At 47.7% G+C, this 10,507-nt stretch overlaps 1 long non-coding RNA gene and 1 pseudogene across 1 annotated transcript; both read left to right on the forward strand.

Moving 5' to 3' along the window:
* Positions 1-675: 675 nt before the first annotated feature.
* Positions 676-1,484, forward strand: LOC123332611 (annotated as a pseudogene).
* Positions 1,485-1,661: 177 nt separating this feature from the next.
* LOC102394680 lies at positions 1,662-9,093 on the forward strand. The gene is made up of 2 exons (XR_006549507.2): positions 1,662-1,842; positions 8,135-9,093. It is a non-coding gene; the product is annotated as an uncharacterized LOC102394680 (long non-coding RNA).
* The last annotated feature ends 1,414 nt before the right edge of the window (positions 9,094-10,507 follow it).

Below are 10,507 nucleotides of genomic sequence, written 5' to 3' on the forward strand. Positions count from 1 at the left end.
CCCACTCCAGTATTCTGGCCTGGAGAATTCCATGGACTGTATAGACCATGAGGTCGTAAAGAGTCAGACACAACTGAACGCCTTTCCCTTTCAAGAAATGGGTACGTGGTTAATATGACAAAGAACAGCCCTAACCAGTGATTGAATTCTTAGGGCACTACTACACAATTCTCATCAACAAAAATACTAATAATATGTTTGAAATAAATTTATTGGATAGAAGAGTGCTATACTACTCAACCATAAAAAATGAGATATGCCATTTGCAGCAACATGGTTGGACCTAGAGATTATCATACTTAGTGAAGTAAATCCGACAGAGAAAGACAAATCTCATATGGTATCACTCATATATGGAATCTAAAATATGATACAAATGGACTTATTTACAAAACAGAAATACTCACAGACATAGAAAACAAATTTATTGTTACCAAAGAGGAGAGCTAGGGGAGGGATAAATTAGGAGTTTGGAGTTAGCAGATGCACACTCTAATATATAAAATAAACAACAAGGTCCTACTGTATAATACAGGGAACTATATTCAATATCTTGTAATAACCTATAATTTAAAAAATTATATATATATATACATATATATATATATGAGTCACTTTGCTGTATATCAGAATCTAACACAGCATTGTAGCTCTTTTCTGTGGCGCCTTGGAGGCTGTCGGCTGCTTCAGAATGAAGCTGAACATCTGTTTCCTGGCCACTGGCAGCCAGAAGCTCATTGAAGTGGACGATGAAAGAAACTTCGTACCTTCAACAAGAAGCGTATGGCCACAGAAGTTGCTGCTGACGCTCTGGGTGAAGAATGGAAGGGTTATGTGGTCCGAATAGGTGGCAGGAACGATAAGCAGGGTTTCCCCATGAAGCAGAGTGTCTTGACCCATGGCTGAGTTTGCCTGCTACGGAGTAAGGGGCATTCCTGTTACAGACCAAGGAGGACTGGAGAGAGAAAGCGCAAATCTGTACGGGGTTGCACTGTGGATGCCAATCTGAGTGTTCTCAATTTGGTCATCGTGAAAAAAGGGGAGGAGGATATTCCTGGACTCACTGATACTACAGTGCCTCGTCGCCTGGGTCCCCAAAGAGCGAGAGAATCCGCAAACTACTCAATCTGTCTAAAGCAGATGATATCCGCCAGTACGTTGTGCGAAAGCCCCTAAACAAAGACGGTAAGAAACCTAGGACTAAAGCACCCAAGATTCAACGTCTCGTGACTCCAGGAGTTCTGCAGCACAAACGCCCGCGTACTGCTCTGAAGAAACAGCGTACTGAGAAAAATAAAGAAGAGGCTGCAGAATATGCTAAACTTTTGGCCAAGAGAATGAAGGAGGCCAAAGAAAAACGGCAGGAACAGATTGCCAAGAGACGGAGGCTGTCCTCTCTGAGAGCTTCTACTTCTGAGTCCAGTCAAAAATGAGATGTTCTAAGAGTAACAAATAAATAAGATCAGACATCAAAACAAAACAAAACAGCATTGTAAATCAACTATAGTACTTCTTTAAAAAAAAAAAAGGAGAAAAAGAATGCTCTAATTCTTGGGGTGCCTGCCTGGCTCATGAAAATTCCTCTTTTCTAAAAACCAGCTCCAGAACTGTCAGAGTGAGCTCCTGAAAGACTGAGTCATCCAATCAACTGGCCAAGCTGATTGATTGAAGGAAGACCTCTGGTCCAGGCTGGACCAATCAGAGTAGTTCTCTAAGACAATTTTTCCAACTGCAACTTAAATTCCGGCCCTCTTTGGAGGTGGAAGCCTGGTATGTGAGTCTTGGGAGCTGTCAGTGCCATGCGGAGGGATCTTGATTGCAGAAGGAGAATGAATCCAACAGGTAGGGAGAAGCAGAGACATGGAGCCTGTGTCCTGCTGAATTCCAGGCCCAGCTGTTCCCCTGTGCCTCCCACTGCTGTGTGACCTGCTGTGTTTGTTTATCTAATACGTTCTCTTTTCCCGGCCTGTTAGCGAGGTTCCTGTCACTTGTAGTCCAGCATTGTGGCGTGTGCTATGCTGCTTGTAGGGGGCGTGCGGAGATGAACAGACAAGAATGCACACCCTTAAAGGACTTACAGTTCTGTGTGTCAACCATAATACGGGGTGGAAAATTATCAAGGTTTAAGAGGACTCAAAAGCTGTAGGAAAGTAAAGGTGGGAGAAATCACTTCTACGGGGAGGCTTTAGGGACAACTTGTCTGAGATAGCTTTTGAACTTGCCTCTAAGGTAAGATGAATTTCTCTCATGTGGCCATGAAGGAGAGAAGGCCCTTGAGATGGAGAAAAGGGACTTCCCTGGAAGTCCAGTAGTTACGACTTCACGTTCCAATGCAGGGGGCGCAGGTTCGATTCCTGGTAGGGGAGCTAAGATGCCACATGCTTCGCAGCCAAAAAAACCAAAACATAAAACAGAAGTGATGTGGTAACAAATGCAATAAAAAACTTTAAAAATGGTCCACATTAAAAAAAAAATCTTTAAAAAAAAGAGAGAGAAAAGAACATGAGCAAAGATTAAGCAGCAAAGTGGGGTATGTGTGAAAAATAGGCATGCCCAGTAGGTCAAAGCATTGAGCCTCAGTGGGGAAACATGAAGATTTTTAAGCAAGACAGGAATGTGGTCTTTGAACAGTAGGTTGGAATGGAGGAGACGATGGGATCATGCAGCTAGGAGGTTCTTACAGTGTGCCAAGCTGAAAATAATAAATGTTCTGATTAGGAGAAGGCCAATAGGGAATGGGGGAAATGAGGAAACTCCTTACTTTGGATAATCACAGGGTTTTCAGTCCAGAACGATATCTGAAGAGCAGGGAAAAGGGACGGCCTGGGGACCCACAGGGTGAAACAAAGGCTGAGACAGGCCCTGTGGGGAGTATATTGTTGTTTAGTTGCCCAGTCAGGTCTGACTCTTTGTGACCCCAGGGACGGTCACCCACCAGGCTCCTCTGTCCATGCGGTTCTCCAGGCAAGAAGACTGGAGTGGGTTGCCATTTCCTCCTCCAGTGCGGGGTTTGAGGAGTGACTGGAGCATTGCGTCATTGACATCTTTCTTGAGACTAACTAGTAAGAACTAGAAGTAAAACCAGGAACCAGGCTCCACGGTGGTGGCCTCACAGCAGAGGAGAGAAGGTAAAAGGCGCAGGTTCCCCACCAGAGGGACCTCGGGAAGCCTGCGAAAGACAAACGCAAAAGAATCAAAAAACAAAGAGGCACAGAGAGACCCTCGTAGAAACGGTGGAGGCTGGGAACAGCTTACACAGGGAACTGCGTGATTCAGAAGTGGGAACTTTCCAGCCTGGGTGAAGATGCAAGGAAGTCCAGGAGGACATTCAAGCCACAAGAAGGGGGGACTTCCCTGGAGGTCCAGTGGCCGAGACTCTGCGCTCCCAGTGCAGGGGGTCTGGGTTCCCTCCCTGGCCCAGGAACTAGGTCCCACCTGCCGCAACTAAGGGTCCCGCCTGCCACAACTAAGACCTGGCACAGTCAAATAAATAAATGTTTTTTTAAAAAACAAAGAAAGAAAACAACGAGAAGGGTTCGGTAGGGATGGGGGGGAATGTGAGAGCCTGCAGAGCCCAGTGGAGAATTTCCAGGCTTCAGAGTGTGGGCCAGGAGAGATCCTGTTTGATTATCTGCCTGTGTCTTGATGACATTAAGCAGTACAGATAAAGCTCTCTCGACCCTAGGAGGCTGAGGAACTATAAGAAAAGATCTATGGGTGTTTCTAGAATGGTGAGGAGCAAGAGACATCTGAAGAGTACCCTAGAGGGTGGCAGGCAGGAAGAAGGACTGGGGAAGCTGAGGAAGCATAGCGGCGTGGACTTCCTTGGAGTTGATGATGGACCAAAAAATAGTCAGGAAAAGGAACCAGGGAAGCAAGCATCAGGAGACTCATGTCAGTTTGGAATGGGGAGGGTGGGGAAAGGAGGTATGTGTGTGGAATGCTGTGCAAAAAGAGGAGGAACGTATCCTCCTGCAGATAAAGTCAGATTTTGACAAAAGGTGATGAAACAAGCATTTGAGGCAAAGATTGAGGGTATCAGATGGTTTATTTCCAAGAGATGACTGGTTGCCCAGGGGGCCTGGAGGAGAGCTCAGACTGAGCTGCAGAGAACCAAGAATGCAGGAAAAAAAAGATGAGCATGGTTGATAATTTTTACAGTAAATTTAATGAAGTGAGAGTAGCTCAAGACTCACATTAATGATAAAGAAGCAGACATAGGAGGGAGTCGGGGAGGGGGGCTGGATGAAGAGGGTCAAAAGGGACCAATCTCTAGTTAGAAGATAAATAAGTACCAGGTATGTAATGCACAACACGATAAATATAATTAGCCCTGCCATATGTTATATATGAAAGTCAAGACAGTAAATCGTAAGAGCACTCATCAGAACGAAAAAGATGTTTCTATTTTTTTATGTCACACCTATATGAGATGATGCACATTCACTAAATTTATTATGATAATCACTACATATGTAAGTCAAATTGTTACATTGTACACTTAAACTTATACGGTGCCGTGTGTCAGTTATGTCTTAATAAAACTGGAAATAAAAAATAAAATCAATTAAAAAAAAAAAACCTGTAAAAGTCATTTTGCAAAAAGGGCTTCCCTGATGGTTCAGTGGTAAAAAGTCTGCCAGCTGATGGAGGAGGCATGGGTTCAATCCCTGATCCAGGAAGATCCCACTGGATATGGGGCAACCAAGCCCGTGGCATCACAACTACTGAGCCTGCGCTCTGGAGCCCGGGAACCATAACTACTGAAGCCGGAATACCCTAGAGCCTGCGCTCCACAATAGGAAGCAACTGCAATAAGAGACCCGTGCACCACAACAAGAGTAGGCCCCACTCACTGCAGCTAGAGAAGAAAAAAGCCCTCGCAGCAACGGAGACCCAGCAGTGCCAAAAACCAATAAATAATAATAAATTTTTTAAGAGTCAGTTTAAAAAAAGGAGATATTGAGGGACTTCGCTGGCAGTCCAGTGGTTAAGACTCCAAGCTCCCAATGCAAGGGGTTAGGGTTAGATTCCTGGACAGGGAACTAAGATCCTGCACACCACATGATGAGACCGAAAAAAAAAGGAGACGTAGGCAGATGGAATTCTTTTTACGAGATTGTTTTCACAAGTGTGGACACATTCCCCTCTTCCATGCTTCCATGTTTGAGCCCTGTATCTGCTTGGCAAATCGCGCATGTGTGCATGCATGTGCATATGTGTGTGTGTGCACACAAGATAACAAGAGCTCACTGGACCTTTGCTATGTTTGGAGGTAAGGGACCTATGTCCCCCCTTTTGATCACAGTGGTAAACAGAGAAGAGTAAAAGATTCTAGAGCAAACAGCTGCTTCCCTGACTCTTTATTCTCTACCAAAAAAAAATAAATAAATAAAGGAATGCCAGGGCTGAAGGTGGAAGCAAAGGTTACCCAGGGCTGCTTTTGGAGATAAGCCCATTTTCCCTTAACAGCTTGTCTTTCCCAAAGCCTCATGATCTGAGGATTATCACCCCTTCGGTCTTTTCCCAGCAGCGTGGATGGAAGATAACCTTGCTCCACTCATTTTCAGACCCCGTGGCTCCAGTTCCCATGTCCCAGATGCAGGGAACCTGTTGGGTGTGGGTAGAGTCCTACATACAGCGACTCAGGCACAGGTTCCAGAGTTACGCCCGGAGTCCGTGAAGGCGCCCTGCTCTTCGGTTCCCTGCTAGCAGCTGCCACCCATGTCACGGATGGGGTGGCAGCACAGGGCAGTAAAGAGGCGCCCCAGCTGCATCCCCCACTGACTGTGACCTTGGAAAGGTTAGCCTTTCCGGAGCCTTGCGGTCCTCACCTGGATCACGGTTATGATGGTCGTCTACCTCATTTGTGACGACAAACGGGCACGGAGCGGAGAAGGAAATGGCAACCCACTCCAGCGTTCTTGCCTGGAGAATCCCATGGACAGAGGAGCCTGGCGGGCTACAGTCCAAAGGGTCCCAAAGAGTTGGACACAACTGTTGTGATGCACACACTGGGCATGGAATACCTATTAATAGTGCCCATGAGGAGGGGAGCAGTTGCGGTTACTATTGCTATGCATGCAGTAAGCTTTCAGCGGGAAGGAGGAGGCATGGTGAGCATGGTGTTCAAGGACAGGGGTGTAGACCTGGAGCACTGGGGTGGTGGGAAGACCCCAGGTCCATGGGGAGGACGCGGAGCCTTACAAACAGAGTGAGGCAGAGGACAAAGCCTCTGTGTTTCTGTAACAAGGTTCCCTGGGGTCAGGCCTCACTGCTTAAAGTGTGGTCTGGACCAGAGCTCTGGTACCCCCTGGAGGCTGGTAAGGAATGCTGATTCTCAGGCCCCACCCCCGGCTGCCGGAATCAGCACCTACATTTTATTTGTATTATTTATTTATTTTTGGCTATGCTGTGCATGCAGGATCTTAGTTTCCTGACCAGGGATGGATTCCGCAACCTCTGCATTAGAGTTTTAGCCATCGGACCATTAGGAAAGTCCCAGCATCTGCATTTTAAACAAGATGTTCAGGTGGTTCATGAGCACTTGGGAGTTTGGAGCTGAGGGACTCAGTTAGCCCCATTTATTAACCAGCTACACCTTCCCATGAAGGTGGGAGGAGCTCACAGCCCTCACGATGTTTCTGGGTGACTGAGAGAAGATGCTGGTCAGAGAAGAAACCTCCAGGCTGGCTGCCCCCTTGTCAAACACCTCGCAGGGGCCCCTCTCCAGGAAAACCATTCGTATGGGAGAAGAGGGGGACAGATCCACTGAAACCCTGAGTGGTGCCTGGTGAAGGGAGAATCCTGCATAAACCATGAAGCAAATTAACCTCGTGGCAAGACTGAAAGCACCACAGCCTTGGTCAGCCCCGAGAGGCTATGTTTGCAAAGTGCCTGGAGCCTTAGCCCTGTGTGTGTTGTGTTGTAAACAATCCTCTCCACAATATGCATGGTGAGGAAAAAGGTCTGCTTTCTTTCATAAACAGAACCGCTGTGCCTGCGTAAAAGGAAATACTAGATGATTAAGACCTTTTCTGAGAGGGTACAGAAACCTCTCTCTCCAAAGAGAGGGAAGGGCTTTTTCTTTACTGTGAAGTGAAACCAGTCTCTGAATCCAGCTTTCTCTTTCTCACTGCCCTGTCCACAAGAGATTTTCTCTGTTGATATTTTTAACAGAGGACATAAGTTTCCCGTTGACAGAGCCCACGATCTGCTCCTTCACCGAACCCTGGACCCAAGATGTAGACCTCTGGCTGTCCCGTAAACAGACAGGGCAGGGGGACGCCAGAGACTTCCAGCAATGGTGCTACCCCAGTCAGGTCCCTCCCCAGCGCCTCTGCAAGGCGCGAGGCCCTTCCTAAGGGTTCGCCCTCCAGGGAGCGGTCCTGGCGGGCCCCCGAGCCTGGGGCCGGGCCTGTGTGCTCTGGGCAGAGGCCCTGTCCATCAGCACTCCTCTGGGGTCTGTCCCGTTTTAGTCAGGAATGTTCCCCAGATAAAGAACCCGGAGGAATGCAGGCCCTCCGTCGCAGTGACCCAGGGACAGCGGATCTTTATCACGCGCTGGGCAAGTGCAGGCAGCCCCTCAGACTACTCCATGTGAAACCCCCAGACGGGGATGACACTGAACTCAGGGCACTGAGTCCAGGAAAAGAAGACGCTGGTGACGCCTTCCCCAGCTCACCTCTGACCTGGGGGGCCCAACACCCACTTCTTTCCCGGCCTGGCTCCTCCTCTGAGCCTGACCCCCTGGGACTGCAGATTACTGAACAGTTATATTTAGCAAGTCCAGGGAAGGGACGAGCTGGTCCAGCCCATGAGCCCTCTTCCTTCAGAGACCCGGATTCCTTTGTCTTCTCCCTTCCCCTCCCTTCCTAGTCCTTCCTGCCGGCTGGCCCTTAACCCCTTCCTGGCCTGAGGACGACGTGCCTACTGGCCTCACCCTTAGGCAGGACAGACAGACTCTGAGAGGTGTCACTCAAGTTTCCAGGGACCCAAACTCCTGCCTGAAATTCTGCTCCATAAACCTGTCTCCTGGAACCTGAATATTTTTTGTCATCTAGTGTTTCCTCATAAAATTATGCAAGTACCCTTGGGAAGGGAAATGACAAGCTTTTCTTTTATCGGCTCACAGACTCTGAAGAATGGGTCCAAGTCAAGGCTTTGGAGGAGAAAGAACACACTGGAGACTGATAAGCCGACTTTTGGTGACAAGAGGATTGATGAGTCTCCCAAACCCACAAAAATGGAGCGAAGGAGTGAAAAGAAAAAAAAAAGCATAAATCCACAAGGGCCAAAATCAATGGACGAGAACTCAGAGGAGAGAATACACAACTTTGCTACAGCTGTGAATAAAATGAAAGGTCACCAGAATGGAAACCCTAAATGTGGATTTAGGGTTTGTGAGCGGGATGAGGGGTGAGGTGGAATGTGTGGGAGGCAGTGCGCAGGAGAGCCCTGGTGTTGGGGGAACGCTGACTGAAACTGCCCACCCTAGTCAGGCATCGCAGTAACCGTGTGTGTGAGGTACTTTATGATAGGGAGATCCTGGTAAGGAACACAGGACTAATAAGCCACCACCGAAAGGTCAAAAAGGAGACACCAGCCCATATGTCTTACCAACAGATGGTAAGAATTACCCAGAATCCTCCTCGCTGGCATCCATCTTGGCTGAACAATGCAGGCACCACCAGGAAGGACCCTGAGTCAGAGTGATTGGCCAGAGACAGGAGACTAATAGCATCACCATAATACCAGCTAGATGGGAGAAAAGTCCTCCTGGGTTCCCTTACCCTCCTGCTCTCCGCCCAGCTGCCCCCACCCAATAAAGTCTCTCGTTTAGTCAGCACGTGTGTATCCTTGAACAATCATTTCCTGGTGTCAGACAAGAGCCCTCTCTCCGGCCCCAGAAGGGGTCTTCCTTTCTGTAACCCTAGATCTTGCTTTTCCGCTAGGAAGGCAATAGGCACTATCTAAAACTGAAAAATCGAGCTGTAGTTGAGTAGGCTTATATTTCAAAACTACAGAGTAAGTACCAGAAAAAACAAAAGCAGAGGCCTCAGAAGTGCAGAGGGCTACATCAGGGATTCCCGCTTTTCCTTCCAAATCCAGCAGCGTTCAGTTTTTCAAACAAGTTAACGTTTCTTCTTATAATAGACATAAAATTCCTTTTTTCCCCCCCAAAAATGAGAGACATGAGAAGGAATAAGAGAAATGCTTTTGACTTCAGGTTTCTACCTGGGGCTGGCTCAGCTGGGATGTTCTGAGGTTTGGCCACTCCGAGGCTGACTTGGTTGAGATTTTCACCGTCACACCCTTGGGAGGAGGGCACAGTGCCCTGCCAGTGTTGTTCTGAAGAAATGGGACTAAGACGACAATATTCTGCTTTTTCCCTGTTGGTTTGAAAGGCGTGAACTTATAGGCTGCGGGTGGAGGTGGAGGGTTGGGGGAGGGAAGAAGGGGCTGGTGTGGGGTGGTGGGGAGGCTACGAAGAAGGCTGAAAAGGCCAAATCCAAAAGGACGAATTTGCATCTCCTTTACTTCCCAGGGGTTTTCTATCTTCCGTAGTAGACTCCACACACCAGGTTGCCCTGACCTTGCTGTCTACACTTGGTGTCTCAGCCTGTATCTGGAGCGGGCACCTGGCTGGCACCAGCATGGGTACCAATTCCTCCTGGAGCCCCAGTGAGGCCCTACGGTGGCTGGGGACTGCTGGTCTGGGTGGGTGAGCTGGCTGCTGATGGGCAAATCCAGTTCCCTGCTTTTTCCTGCACAGTCCTCTTTCACAAGTGCAATAAAATCCAGGATCAGGTTGCCAGGATCCCCAAGCTAATAACTCGAAAGTCTTCATCCCTCAGGGCCATCGTACCTACCTGGCTGGCAAAATGCTTAGGAGCGAAACAGATTGGAACACTAGTTTGGGCAGCCTTGCAAAATGTGTGCAATGAGAATAAGATGATATGGACCACTTGAGAAAGCCCCTGACATATAGTCAGCATTCAATAAAACATCCCTGACTACTCTGATAATAACCACTGTCACCTCCTTTGGCCAGGAAATGTGCTAGAAACTGATAAATCTACTCTGTAGTCATTTACCAGAAAAGGCTTTTCATTTCTTAATTAAGTAAAAAAATAGTTTAATAAGTCCATTGTTTGTTGATAAGCACATCCCTGGATTCCAGAGGTTTCAGCTTTATAACACTGTGTGTAAAACAAAACAGCCAATCCTGGCAGAGCTAACTGGAACCTTGTCCTCTCCTGTCTGTCTTTGTCCTAACAAAGGCAGCTGGGAGTTCCCTGGCAGTCCAGTGGTTAGAAGTCCCGCTTTCATTGCCAGCCTGAGGCCTGGGTTCCATCTCCAGTCCAGGAACTAAAATCCCGCAAGCCAAAAAAAAAAAAAAGAGAAATAAATAAAAGAAAAAAAAGAAAGGGAGTTAGCTAGACGATCTAATATTCTGCTGAGTGAACCTGTCACAATTTTTGTAACGATTCCCTAAGTGCTAGGT

The sequence above is a fragment of the Bubalus bubalis genome, chromosome 1, assembly GCF_019923935.1.
Source record: "Bubalus bubalis isolate 160015118507 breed Murrah chromosome 1, NDDB_SH_1, whole genome shotgun sequence".
Lineage (NCBI taxonomy): Eukaryota > Metazoa > Chordata > Mammalia > Artiodactyla > Bovidae > Bubalus > Bubalus bubalis.